Consider the following 13,743-nt stretch of genomic DNA (forward strand, 5'->3'; position numbering starts at 1 on the left):
ATAATAGAATTGCATATACACATATATTAATATATATTCACACACAATGGACAGTATACCGGTATAATACATAAAGTGCATTGAATTTGGTTGAATTCCAGTTACTTTTCTTGTGGAAAAAAAAAGTTTGACTACCCTCTCTATGCTCAATTCTCAGAAAATAGATCTACAACCTTAGTTTATGTTTGATGTTGTAGAACCTTGAATTGTACTTTACTGTACTCTTGTGTTTTAAGGCCTAGTACATGAGCTTAGAAGGTTGTTATTTTATGCAACAATCCATGAAGCGTGATGGTAAAAATTAATAAAGAGGTAAAAACATAAAAGGAGGACTTGAGGTATCTACCATTCAGCTTCTAAGACCAAGAGGAATGAGTTCACCAAGAAAATAATATGGTACTTAAATCTAAGTGGTTCTTTAATTAATTTTTGAGATTATAATTACATCATTTCCCAATTCCACTTTTATCCTTCAAGCCCAACCATACACCCTTAATTGCTCTTTTTCAAAGTCATAGCTTCTTTTTTCATAAATTGTTTTTACATAATAGTGAATAGATATTCCTAAATATACAAATAACACTTGCTCAGTCTGTATAATGAAAACATATACTTCTTTTCCCTAATTGCTCCTTCTTCCATGTGACGATACAGCAAGAAGTACCACATATGAATTTTACTGTACCCCCCACCAGCATTAAAATCTGCTAGTGCCATAATATGGGACTCCCCCATCTTCAGAACTGAAAAAAAAATTATATTAAGTGTCAGTTACCCAGTCTAGCAATGGTATCCCCCATTTGTGAAAAACATTTATACAAAACAGACAAAATCTTTTTTGTTCAGTACTTGAATGACTATATCTACGATATTCCTTGCTTAATCAGAGTACCCAGGCCAAGTTCAAAAGTAGCTAGGACAAAAGCTGGAATGAGACTGAAATTTCCTCTAAGTGCTTCATGAAGTCCATAATTCATTGATGGAGAATACACAAGCTCATTTCAGAATTAGCAATACATTTCTTTTTAGGAATTCAAGAATGGAGGGGTTGGGCCCTTTAGAACTGGTAAACACTCTACATGCTGAAGATGTGGTAATAGGAAAGTTTGCAGGATTTTGAATGAGACAGGCTCACAGACGGTAATGCCAGAAGGGCATTTCAAGACTGTTACTATGGTAACCTATTTATCTCTTACCATTAGATGTAAACAAGTCTGACATGCTGCACTTTATGATATAAATTTGAATACAATCTCATAATAACATCCATTAATTAAGCCGCAATCACATCTTAATTAATAAGAGGAATTATACTTGAATTTTCTTAATGTTTAACACAAATGATCATGCGGTCAAGACAGACAAGTTATTTTGAGGATGAAGAGATAAAATGTGCATGCCACTTCTAAATTTTGTGAAATGGTCAATTAGTTTCTCCCTAAAGGAACACTTTTTTGGAAGGGAGAAGGTAATATACATAAAGAGAGTATATTATTCCCACATACATTTTTACAAAATCATAGTTGTTTCCCTCCACCCCACAAACACTTTACACAGCTTTATACAGTCAGTGCCACAAAATATACCAAGCAAACAACTGACACATTAGTTAAGAGGCCTTCCATTTTACTTTGACAGTTCATGATAATGGAATTTAATTGTGGAAAAAGAGAATAATTTTAGCTGAATGTCATTTGGTTCATTCAAACTGGGAATCAGGGACATTTTTAACAAAGGTTTTGAAACTTCTTTTGAAATCAGGAAGCTGCTATGCACAGATAAGAGGAGAGGTTTGAGGATTCTCTATCAGAAATTTCAAGGTTTTTTCCATCTGCTTTTTCACATTAACTGGTAATTATCCAGAAAGGCACATAATAGTGAGGAAATGACAGAAGCCAACAAAGGTTTTCCTAAGATATGTAAATTGTCAGTGATCGGCAAGGTGCAACAGAAAGGCTTTCTACAGCACAATTATTTATGCCAGTTCAGTTTGCTTTTAGGTAGCAGTTACTGCCCGCTACAGAGCAGCTCCTTATCACCAGCTCTGCACATTAGCTTTCACGAGTCACTAAGAAAATGTGGCAAAAAGGTTGCTTAAAAGGCTGGTGCTTGTCCCTTATTTAGAGATAGTTTTCTGAGAAATCGTATTTTGATGATGAGTCTGTCACATTAAACAATAAAAATTGTTCTTTTATTTTCGAGCTAAATATATGTGGTATGCATGGAGAGGTTAAATACATGTTCGTGTGTTTATGTGCATTTGTGTATACATGTATAGAGTACAACACCTGTGTGTGTGTGTGTGTGTGTGTGTGTGTGTGTGTGTGTGTAAACACAGTATGGATGTGAATTATATGAGGATCTCATAAATAGCCAAATGATGTTATTAGCTCCAAATCTTTTCTAGGGATTCCTTTTAGGTTTGTTTACAGAACATTTTTCTTTCTAATAAAGTTTGACTAGGGATGAAAAAAAAATACTCTATCAAATCTCTAACAAGTCCATAGGCCTAAATCTTTCTTCACACTTTGCTCTATCTAGAGTGTTAATTACATAATATACATTTATTATATATGAAATTATGTCTATGTATGTCATATATATGTATATATACATATAGTGTGCATATTTTCATAGATACCACATAATGAAGAATCTTAATATTAGAAAAATAGCTGCAGTGATGTTTTATTGCATCTATCATGTTTGGGTTTTTACAAAAAATGAACTAAAAGCGCTTACAGAAAAGTTAAATCACTGAATCTTTCTGTGCCTATGAATTGCTTATTACTGTCTCTATTTTCAGATGAGGAAAGAGAATCATAAAAGCTTCTTAATTGTTTAAACCTATATTTTAAGTACTAAATTACATATCATATATAGGGCATACCTTTCCCTAGAGTCTATTCCCTTATGAACTAAAAGACAGCAATTTAAAATGAACATTTGTTAAAGAAATACTTAACAACAGCTGTTATTTCTCAATTCTTCCTATAAGTCTCTGGTTCAGACCATCATTTTAATTCTTCCTTTCAATAACTCTTACATTTTCTTTCTAATTCCAGTATTAATTTGACTTTGAGGCTCTGGGCATTTCATTAGTTCAGCAATTCCATGAATAGCCTTCCAAAGAAAACCCCTGAACCAGCATGACTTTGAACCTCTCTACTAGAATTCTATTGCCATATTTTTCCTCAACCATGTACAGGTAATATACATGAATTGATGAAAATATATTTCATCCTCAATATATTTTACATTTATTTAATGATACTTTCCAAAATGATGGCATGCATGAAACTAGACCTTCAAATGACTCTCCTTTTAGGTAACTAATATATACATCCATTGATCATTGGTTGAAGAGAAAATCACGTACTGGTTTTTTAATATACATTGCCAAGACAAGATATTAAAATTAAAATGAATTTTAACATGCAAATGTATGAGATTATATTTACTGTCCTTTGTTTTTCAAATGCCTGGCTCTTAGGGTATCTGAAATATTTTTTGAGGATAAACATCTATTATTAATTAGTATAATATAGCCTGTATGATAATCTAAGATAATCAGAAAATCTTGAGCTAAAAATTAGATAAAATTATGAAGCTATATAAGCATTTAAGACAAAGTGTGTTCTTGTTCATCTCACAGCATGAGTTTGGACACATGTCAATGACCATAAGGAGGACAACCATGAAGCTTTACAAAAATTAACAGAAAACCAACTCTCAGCTAATGTGACAAATGACTTCCATATTGTTCTGAAGTACATAGAACTACACTGATGTTACAAACTTGAGCATTCCCCATATCCCTTTAGTGTAATATTTTTTTTATCATTTTTATTAGATAAATGCTAGCCTGAAAGTGCCCTATACTCTTCCCCCACTTTGCTCTCCAACCCACCCACTCCCACTTCCTGGCCCTGGCATTCCCCTGTACTCCGGTGTATAATCTTCTCAAGACAAAGGGCTTCTCCTCCCACTGATGCCCTACTAGACCAAACTCTGCTGCATATTCAACTAGAGACACAAGCTTGGGTGGCTGCGGGGGGGGGGGGGGCGGTAATGTTGTCCATCCTAAAGGGTTGCAGATCACTTCAGTTCCTTGGGTACTTTCTCTAGCTCCTTCATTGGGAACCCTGTGTTCCATCTAATAGATGAATGTGAGTATCCACTTCTGAATTTGCCAGGCATTGGCATAGCCTCATAAGAGACAGCTATATCAGGGTCCTGTCAGCAAAATCTTGCTGGCATATGCAATAGTGTTTGGGTTTGGTGGTTGTATATGGGCTGGATTCCCAGGTGGGGCAGTCTCTGGATGGTCCTTCTTTCTTCTCAGCTCCAAACTTTGTCTCTGTAACTCCTTCCATGGGTATTTTGTTTCCCATTCTAAGAAGGATTCTCGATCTTATAGCACAATCCATTGCTGTTTTGTTCAGGATTTTTTTTCCCCTGTGCCTATACCTCCAGGCTTTTGCCCACTTTCTCCTGTATAACTTTCAGTGTCTATGGTTTCATGTGAAATTCTTTGATCCACTTACACTTCAGCTTTATACAAGGAGATAAGAATAAGCTTAAGGCTGCAGTGAACATAGTGGAGCATGTGTTCTAATTACAAGTTGGGACATCTTCTGGGTATATACCCAGGAGAGGTATTGCTGGATCCTCGGGTAGTACAATGTCCAATTTTGTGAGGAACTGCCAAACTAATTTTCAGAGTGGTTGTACCATCTTGCACTCCCACCAACAATGGAGGGGTGTTCCTCTTTCTCCACATCCTCCCCAACATCGGCTGTCAACTGAATTTTTAATCTTAGCCATTCTGACAGGGATGAGATGAAATCTCAGGGTTGTTTTGATTTGCATTTCTCTGATGATTAAAGATGTTGAACATTCAGGTATTCCTCAGTTGAGAATTCTTTGTTTAGGTCTGTACCTCATTTTTAATAGGTTTATTTGATTTTCTGGAATCCAGCTTCTTGATTTGTTTATATATATTGGATATTAGTCCCCTATCTGACTTAGGATGGTTAAAGATCCTTTCCCAATCTGTTGGTGGCCTTTTTGTCTTATTATCCATGTCTTTTACCTTACAGAAGCTTTGAGATTTTATGAGGTACCATTTGTTGATTCTCAACCTTAAGGCACAAGCCATTGCTGTTCTGTTCAGGAATTTTCCCCCTGTGCCCATATCTTTGAGGCTTGTCCCCACTTTCTCCTCCATAACTTTTAGTGTCTCTGGTTTTATGTGGAGTTCTTTGATCCACTTAGACTTGAGCTTTGTACAAAAAAAATAAGAATGGATCATTTCACATTCTTCTGCATGATAACCTTCGGTTGTACCAACACAATTGGTTGAAAATGTTTTTTTTTTTCTACTGGATTGTTTTAGCTCCCTTGTCAAAGATCAAGTAATGATAGGTGTGTGGGTTCATTTCTGGGTCTTCAATTCTATTCCATTGGTCTACTTGTTGGTCGTTATACCAGTACCATGCAGTTTTTATCACAATTGCTCAGTAGTACACCTTGAAGTCAGGCATGGTGATTCCACCAAAAGTTCTTTTATTATTGAGAATACGTTTTACCATCCTATATTTTTTGTTATTCCAGATGAATTTGTTAATTGCCCTTTATAACTTGGTGAAGAATTGAGTTGGATTTTTGATGGGGATTGCACTGAATCTGTAGATTGCTTCTGGCAAGATAGCCATTTTTACTATATTGATCCTGCCAATCCATGAGGATGGGAGATCTTTCCATCTTCTGAGATAGTCTTTGATTAATTTCTTCAGAGACTTGAAGTTCTTATCATACAGATCTTTCACTTCCTTAGTTAGAGTCACGCCAAGGTATTTTATATTATTTGTGACTATTGGAAGGGTGTTGTTTCCCTAATTCCTTTCTCAGAATGTTTATCCTTTGTGTAGAGAAAGGCCACTGATTTGTTTGAGTTAATTTTATATTCAGCTACTTCATTGAAGCTGTTAATCAGGTTTAGGGATTCCCTGATGGAATTTTTAAGGTCACTTATATATACTATCATATCATCTGCAAATAATGATATTTTGACTTCTTCCTTTCCAATTTGTATCCCCTTGACCTTCTTTTGTTGTCTAATTGCTCTGACTAGGGCTTCAAGTACTATATTGAATAGGTAGGGAGAAAGTAGGCAGCTTTGCCTAGTCCCTGATTTTAGTGGGATTGCTTCAAGTTTCTTTCCATTTACTTTGATATTGGCTACTGGTTTGCTGTATATTACTTTTATTATGTTTACATATGGGCCTTCAATTTCTGTTATTTCCAAGATTTTTGTCATGAATATGTGTTTTTTTTTTAAATGCTTTCTCAGCATCTAACCAGAAGATCATGGGGTTTTTGTCTTTGAGTATGTTTATATAGTGAATCAAATTGATGGATTTCCATATGTTAAACCATCCCTGTATCCCTGGGATGAAGCCTACTTGAACATGATGGATTATCAATTTGATGTGTTCTTGAATTTAGTTAGCTATAATTTTATTGAGTATTTTTGCATCGATATTCATAAGGGAAATTGTTCTGAAGTTTTCTTTCTGTGTTGGGTCTTTATGTGGATTAGGTTATTGTGGCTTCATGGAATGAATTGGATAGAGTACCTTCTGTTACTTTATTGTGGAGTAGTTTGAGGAGAGTTGGAATTAGGTCTTTTTTGAAGATATGATAGAACTCTGCACTAAACCCATTTGGTCCTGGTTTTTTGTTTGGTTTTTGTTTGTTTATTTGTTTTGCTTTGTTTTATTTGGTTGGTTTTTGGTTGGGAGACTATTAATGACTACTTCTATTTCCTTAGGGGATATGGGACTGTTTAGATCATTAATATGATCCTGTTTTAACTTTGGTACCCGGTATCTGTCTAGGAATTTGTTCATTTCATCCAGGTTTTCCAGTTTTGTTGAGTTTAGCCCTTTGTAGTAGGATCTGATGCTGTTTTGGATTTCTTCGAGTTCTGTTGCTATGTCTCCCTTTTCATTTCTGTTTATGTTAATTAGGATACTGACCCTGTGCCCTCTAGTTAGTCTGGCTAATGGTATTTCTATTCTGATGATTTTCTCAAAGAACTAGCTCCTGGTTTGGTTGATTCTTTGAATATTTCGTTTTGTTTCCACTTGGTTGATTTCAGCCCTGAGTTTGATTATTTTCTGCTGTCTACTGTTCTCAGGTGTATTTCCTTCCTTTTGTTCTAGAGCTTTTAGGTTTACTGTCAAGATGCTCGTGTGTGCTCTCTCTACTTTCTTGTGTGTGTGTGTGTGTGTGTGTGTGTGTGTGTGTGTGTGTGGCACTCAGAGCTATGAGTTTTCCTCTTAGTACTGCTTTCATTGTGTCCCATAAGTTTGGGTATGTTGTGGATTCATTTTCATTAAACTTTAAAAGTCTTTAATTTCTTTCTTTATTTTTTCCTTGACCAAGTTATCATTGATAAAAATGTTGTTCAGCTTCCATTTAAACATTGGCTTTCTATTATTTATGTTGTTATTGAAGGTCAGACTTACTCCATTGTGATCGGAGAGGATGCATGGGATAATTTCAATATTTTTGTATATGTTGAGTCCTGTTTTGGGACCAATTATATGGTCAGTTTTGGAGAAGGTGCCATGAGGTGCTGAGAAGAAGGTATATCCTTTTGTTTTAGGATAAAATGTTCTGTAGATATCGGTTAAATCCATTTGCTTCATAACTTCTGTTAGTTTCACTGTGTCTCTGTTTAGTTTCTTTTTCCAGGATTTCTCCATTGATGAAAGTTGGGTGATAAAGTCTCCCACTATTATTGTGTGTGTTGCAATGCATGCTTTGATCTTACAAAGTTTCTTTAACGAATGTGGATGCCCTTGCATTTGGAACATAACTATTCAGGATTGTGAGTTCATTCTTTAAGATTTTACCATTGATGAGTATGAATTGCCCCTTCTTGTCTTTTTTGATGACTTTGGGATTGAAACCAGTTTTATTTCATAGTAGAATGGCTACTGTTGCTTGTTTCTTTGGACCTTTTACTTTGAAAATTGGTTTCCATCCTTTTACTCTGAAGTCATATCTGCCTTTGTCCCTGAGGTGGGTTTCCTGTATGCAGCAAAATGTTGGGTCCCATTTATGTAGGCAGTCTGTTAGTCTACATATTTTTATTGGGAAATTGAGTCCATTGATATTAAGAGATATTAAGGAAAAGCAATTATTACTTCTTGTTACTTTTGTTGCTAGAGTTGGGATGCTGTTCTTGTGGCTATCTTCTTTTAGGTTTGTTGAAGAATTACTTTCTTGCTCTTTCTAGGGCATTATTTCCCTCCTTGTGTTAGAGTTTTCCCCTTTTTATCCTTTGTAGGGCTGGATTAATGGAAAGATATTGTGTGAATTTGGTTTGTTGTGGAATACTTTGTTTTCTTCATCTATGGTAATTGAAAGTTTTGCTGGGTTTAGTTGCCTGGGCTGACATTTGTGTCCTCTTAGGGTCTGCATAACATCAGTCTAGGATCTTCTGGCTTTTGTAGACTCTGGTGAGAAGTCTGGTGTAATTCTAATAGGTCTGCCTTTATATGTTACTTGACTTTTTCTTTTACTGCTTTTAATATTCTATCTCTATTTATTGTATTTGTTGTTCTGATATTTATGTGTTGGGAGGAATTTCTTTTCTGGTCCAGTCTATTTGGAGTTCTCTAGGCTTCTTGTATGTTCATAGCCTCTTTAGGTTAGGGAAGTTTTCTTCTAATATTTTGTTGAAGATATTTACTGGCCCTTTAAGTTGAAAATCTTCATTCTCATCTATACGTATTACCCTTAGGTTTGGTCTTTACATTGTGTCCTGGATTTCCTGGATGTTTTGAGTTAGGATCCTTTTGCATTTTGCATTTTCTTTGATTGTTGTGTCCATGTTTTCTATGGAATCTTCTGCACCTGAGATTCTCTCTTCCATCTCTTGTATTCTGTTGCTGATGCTTGCATCTATGTCCCCTGATTCCTTTCCTAGGATTTCTATCTCCAGAGTTGTCTCCCTTTGTGATTTCTTTATTCTTTCTACTTCCATTTTTAGGTCCTGGATGGTTTTGTTTAATTATTTCACCTGTTTGATAGTATTTTCCTGTAACTCTTTAAGGGACTTTTGTGTTTCTTCTTTAAGGGCTTCTAGCTGTTTACCTGTGTTCTCCTGTATTTCTTTAAGGGAGCTATTAATTTTCCTCTTAAAGTCCTCCAACATCATCATGAGAAGTGACTTTAGATACATATCTTTCTTTTCTGGTGTATCCAGGGGTTACTATGGTGGGAGAGTTTGGTTATGATGATGCCACATAAACTTGGTTTTTGTTTCTCCTGTTCTTATGCTTTCCTCCTGCCATCTGATTATCTCATGTACTTGCTTTTCTCAGTATATCTGATTGGATTCTGTCCTTCCTATAATCCTGGTTGATTCAAGACTCCTCAGAGTCCAGCTTTCTCTGCGATCCTGTGATTTCTGTATCCTTTGAACCTGAGATTCTGGATGTGTCAGAGTTCTTGGCACTCAAGCTTCCTCTGAGACCCAGAGATACTGGTGTGACCAAGCTTCTGATATCCTGGGATCTTCAAATCCTAAGATCCTGCATGTGTTACAGTTCTTGGAATTGGTGTCTCCTCTGGGGACCATGGGACTCTCAGTGTGTTCAAAATCAAGGTATACCAGCACTGATCAAAAGTAACTCAAGCCACTGGTCAGGCAGGGCTCCTGTGTACTTGCTCCTGTTGTTACAGACCCATCATTATTTGTTTCGAAAAGATGTTGTGTTCCACTCACCAGTGATCCTAAGATCCTGGGAGTGCAAATGCACCTGCTGCGTGAAGAGTCCTCTGGGGACCTTGGGACTGTCTGCTGAGTTTGCACCCAAGGTGGCCCAGAGCTGGTGCTGACAGGAAAGGACCTGTGCCCCTGTTCATGTGTGTTTCCTATGCCCCTGCTACTGGCACAGGCCCGTTGCAATTGGTTTGGAACAGATGTTGTGTTTCACTCACCAGTGATCCTAAGATCCTTGGTGTGCTAGGATGCCTGCAGAGTGTAGAGTCCTCTGGGGACTTTGGGACCATTGGAGATCACATCCAAGGTGGCCCACACCTGGTGCCGACCAGAAGAGCATAATTTTTTAAAGTAGTAAATAAAAAATTAAGCCTCAAAATAATGATTAATATCAGATAGTTTCTTAGGTTCCTGTATATGCAGTATATGAAAATCTTCAATGTTTTCTTCTTTGTTATTCACACTATCTACATTATACATTTTGGTGTCCTAGAATGTTTGGGTATGAGGATATAATATCATTGACTACAAGTCATTTGGAGTCCTGAAAGTGGAGTAACAAGCTAGTAGACATAAAGCAGTACAGCTCCCCACAGTCTGGGGAGCAAAAATGTCCAGATTATGATAGAGCATTTAACTTACCTTACATTATCCTCTGAAGAGCAAAGGAAACAAGGAGAACTATCAATTCCATCCAAAACTAATAAAAAATTATTTAACACACTATGGGATTTTTTTCTTTTTTTCGTAAATTGATTGTATTTGTGCCACAATGTCAAAAGTTTGAACATACCAGAACAAAATCTCCCTATCTAAATTCACTATAAAATGCTAGGCTATATTTATCTACAGTTCTTCATTATACAAAGATTGTCAAAACATAGGCAGGACTAATCAAATGACCCATGAAAAGAAAAACTCTCCGTGTACTCTGGTGTAGTCTAACAAAAATGTCTTTCTGAAATTATAATATTACTAATTAACTAAGAGCATCATATGCATATCACATATTTCTAAATGTCTAATGAGTAGCTGTTAAGTTGGAAAGTGAAGAGACTGATACAAAATGTCCATGACAGAAGTAGATATGGCCTGAAAATCAAAGGAACCAAAGGAAGGGTTCAAAGGAGGGAAATTAAAACAGAGTGGAAAAGGTAGATAGGACGGGAGAAAAGTAATGGAAGAAGATGAAAAGATTGAGAATATTAAAGGATTAATAGGATAGAAAGACAGAGAAGTAGATTCTAATTCATACAAACTATGTTAGCATATTCTCCTTCTTAATGTTAATCTTTAAAAGTAACTTTTATTCACCTGATGCAATTGTTATCTTAAAGGCTTACTGATGAACAAGCTCATCCTCCCTAGTTCTTTCTGAACTTTGGCTGGCTGGTCTAACTCAAGTCATCTGAATGAAACACCACTCCACCCTGATTGATTCAATCTGGCTTCTCTCAGCTTCCCAGTGAATTGCTCTGCTTGGCATCAAACTAACTCTGGCAATTTGCTCTAACCTGGCAATTTGTTCTACTATTCTGCCTCCTTATTATCTGGGTTCAACTGCTTCTGCTGACCTGCACTGAACTACATCTACTCACAAACAAATTCAACTCCACTTCACTGTACTCATTACCCTGACTCCAAACTAACTGAACTGAATTTAACTGAAGAGAACTGACTGGATGCAATTTCATTACCTGCACTCAACTGTGCTGAATACCAACTTCATAACACTGAACTGAACCAAACTGGCTTATTTGAACTCAACTGAATGAACTCAGATCTGTATGCTCTGTCTTTTGAATGCTGGGGTTACTTTTTTTAAGGTTTGTAAAACCATGCCTGGCCCTTAGCTTTTCTTTACAGGAAACTTGCTCTGTCCCAGGCTGGGTTTAAATATGAAGATCTGCTGGCATCTATTTTTAGAATAGGTTTTTATTGCATGGCTACTTGGCTCCCTTTCTTTTCCTAAGCCTATGATGGGGCAAAACCTCATGTCAAATAGCATAAATTAGTACAACATTGTTCACCATTAGCTTTCAGAAGGGAGACGCTGAAAAATGTATCTAAAAACACTCCCCAGAATATTGCAATTATGCACCAACTCTTATAAGCAAACTCAGCTACTCATTGGTCAAAAGATTAGCCAGTGAAGTCTGTGTCCTCATGATTCAACCACTTCTCAAATTACCACCAACTGGGGACCAAGCCTTCAATACATGGACATTTTGAGGAGACATTTTCTATTCAAACCATAACCAGATATAATTCAGGACTTTTTATGTGCTTCCTCAACATCCACCAATGATACGTACCCATAGCTCCCATAGAACACTTCTATGAGACAGATGATCCAAAAGGCTATTATCTTCATACCTCTAATGTAAACAAAATAAACTATTTTCAAAGCTCAGTATTCCTATAGTGATGTGCATTGGCTTCTTTGGAGCTTAAACTTAAAGTAATTTCAGTACGAGTAAATTGATTTCATATGGAACTACTTTTGAAAGGAAATAGAGTAAGTAGCAAACTTTACTCTAAACTTCATTTCATTATTCTAGGTTGCCTTTAAGTCATTCAACACTGAGACAAACCCCTAAGATTCCTTAAATACATTGACATATTATTAAAAAATAAATACTTTCAAATGTCTTGTACCTGTCGCTGGTTATGTTTAATGTTATGCAAATGTCTTTTCATCTGTTTTTTTTATTTTTAACCTGTATCTGTCAATATATCTTAAGTAATACTTTTGAACATATTGATATGTTATCTGAATTAACTCAAATACTTGGTACTTGGTTTGGTATTTTATTCACATTATGAAACACATTGTATATAATAAAAAATTGAAAATGGATTTTTACTTATAATTTTGGGCAAATCAAGCAGAAAGTCTATCAATACTTTTTTCACAGCACTGTCATATATTTATGTCCATTAAGCTGTCAACTGCAGAGAGTTGACCTGGGAATAAGTCTTCATCTAGCACCAGGAACAAGACATCAGAGTAGGGGATTATAATTGATAAAAACTGATTTTCAGAAATCCCTGTTAAACATTAACAGGTTTTAACCCTAGGAAATGAAATAAAAACTTGTATATGATCTAAGTTGTCAAAGGTATATCATTAGAAAAGTTTAGACTTTCTAATGTAACACTCAATTTACCTAAAAATAAAAACTAATTAATAGATGAATAAAAATTACTCTTCATGAGGAAAGAATTAAAATTTATCTGCAAAATAGTCCATATTCCTAAAAGGAGATATCCAGCAAAAACAGAGAGGCAAATTTGATAAAATTACAGCTTTCCTTACAATGGTAACAAAAAGATGTTTCAAAGAGTACCAAATGAAAGGGGGAATGTAACAACAGCTATCACAATAATTCAAAGATATGCAAGAAAATTTTATCATCTTATTCTTCATATGGCAATAAATTATAGAACTTAGATGATATTTAATACACTAATAACTATTAACAAAACTGTAAGAGAAAATTTTGCCATTAGTATATAATAGCTGAGAAAATAATAAATGCTTAGGGTCAAATTATTTCCTGTTGATATCTGCCAAATGCTTAATCATCATTAACAATCTTTAACATCTCAGTTGCAAGAATTCTTCTAAACTCATTTTATGGTGTCAGCATCATTCTAATCCCAAATAAGAGAAGGGTGTTGCAAAAGACATCAGACAAATATCTTAGATGAACAGGTAAAAATATAATTTTACTGAAGTTCAAGGCCAATATAAACTATCATAGAACATGAGAAAAGTTGAATACATACTTGGGACCAAACTTTTCAACTATGTCACTCAAAATGAGATATGCTATATTAACATAGTTTAAAAAAACTATACCAGGGCCAAAAAGTGGGAGTGGGTGGGTAGGGGGTTGGGGGGGAGGGTATGGGGGACTTTTGGGATAGCACTGGAA

The sequence above is a fragment of the Mus caroli genome, unplaced genomic scaffold, assembly GCF_978045245.1.
Source record: "Mus caroli unplaced genomic scaffold, Mus_caroli_1 scaffold_5, whole genome shotgun sequence".
In the NCBI taxonomy this organism is placed as follows: domain Eukaryota; kingdom Metazoa; phylum Chordata; class Mammalia; order Rodentia; family Muridae; genus Mus; species Mus caroli.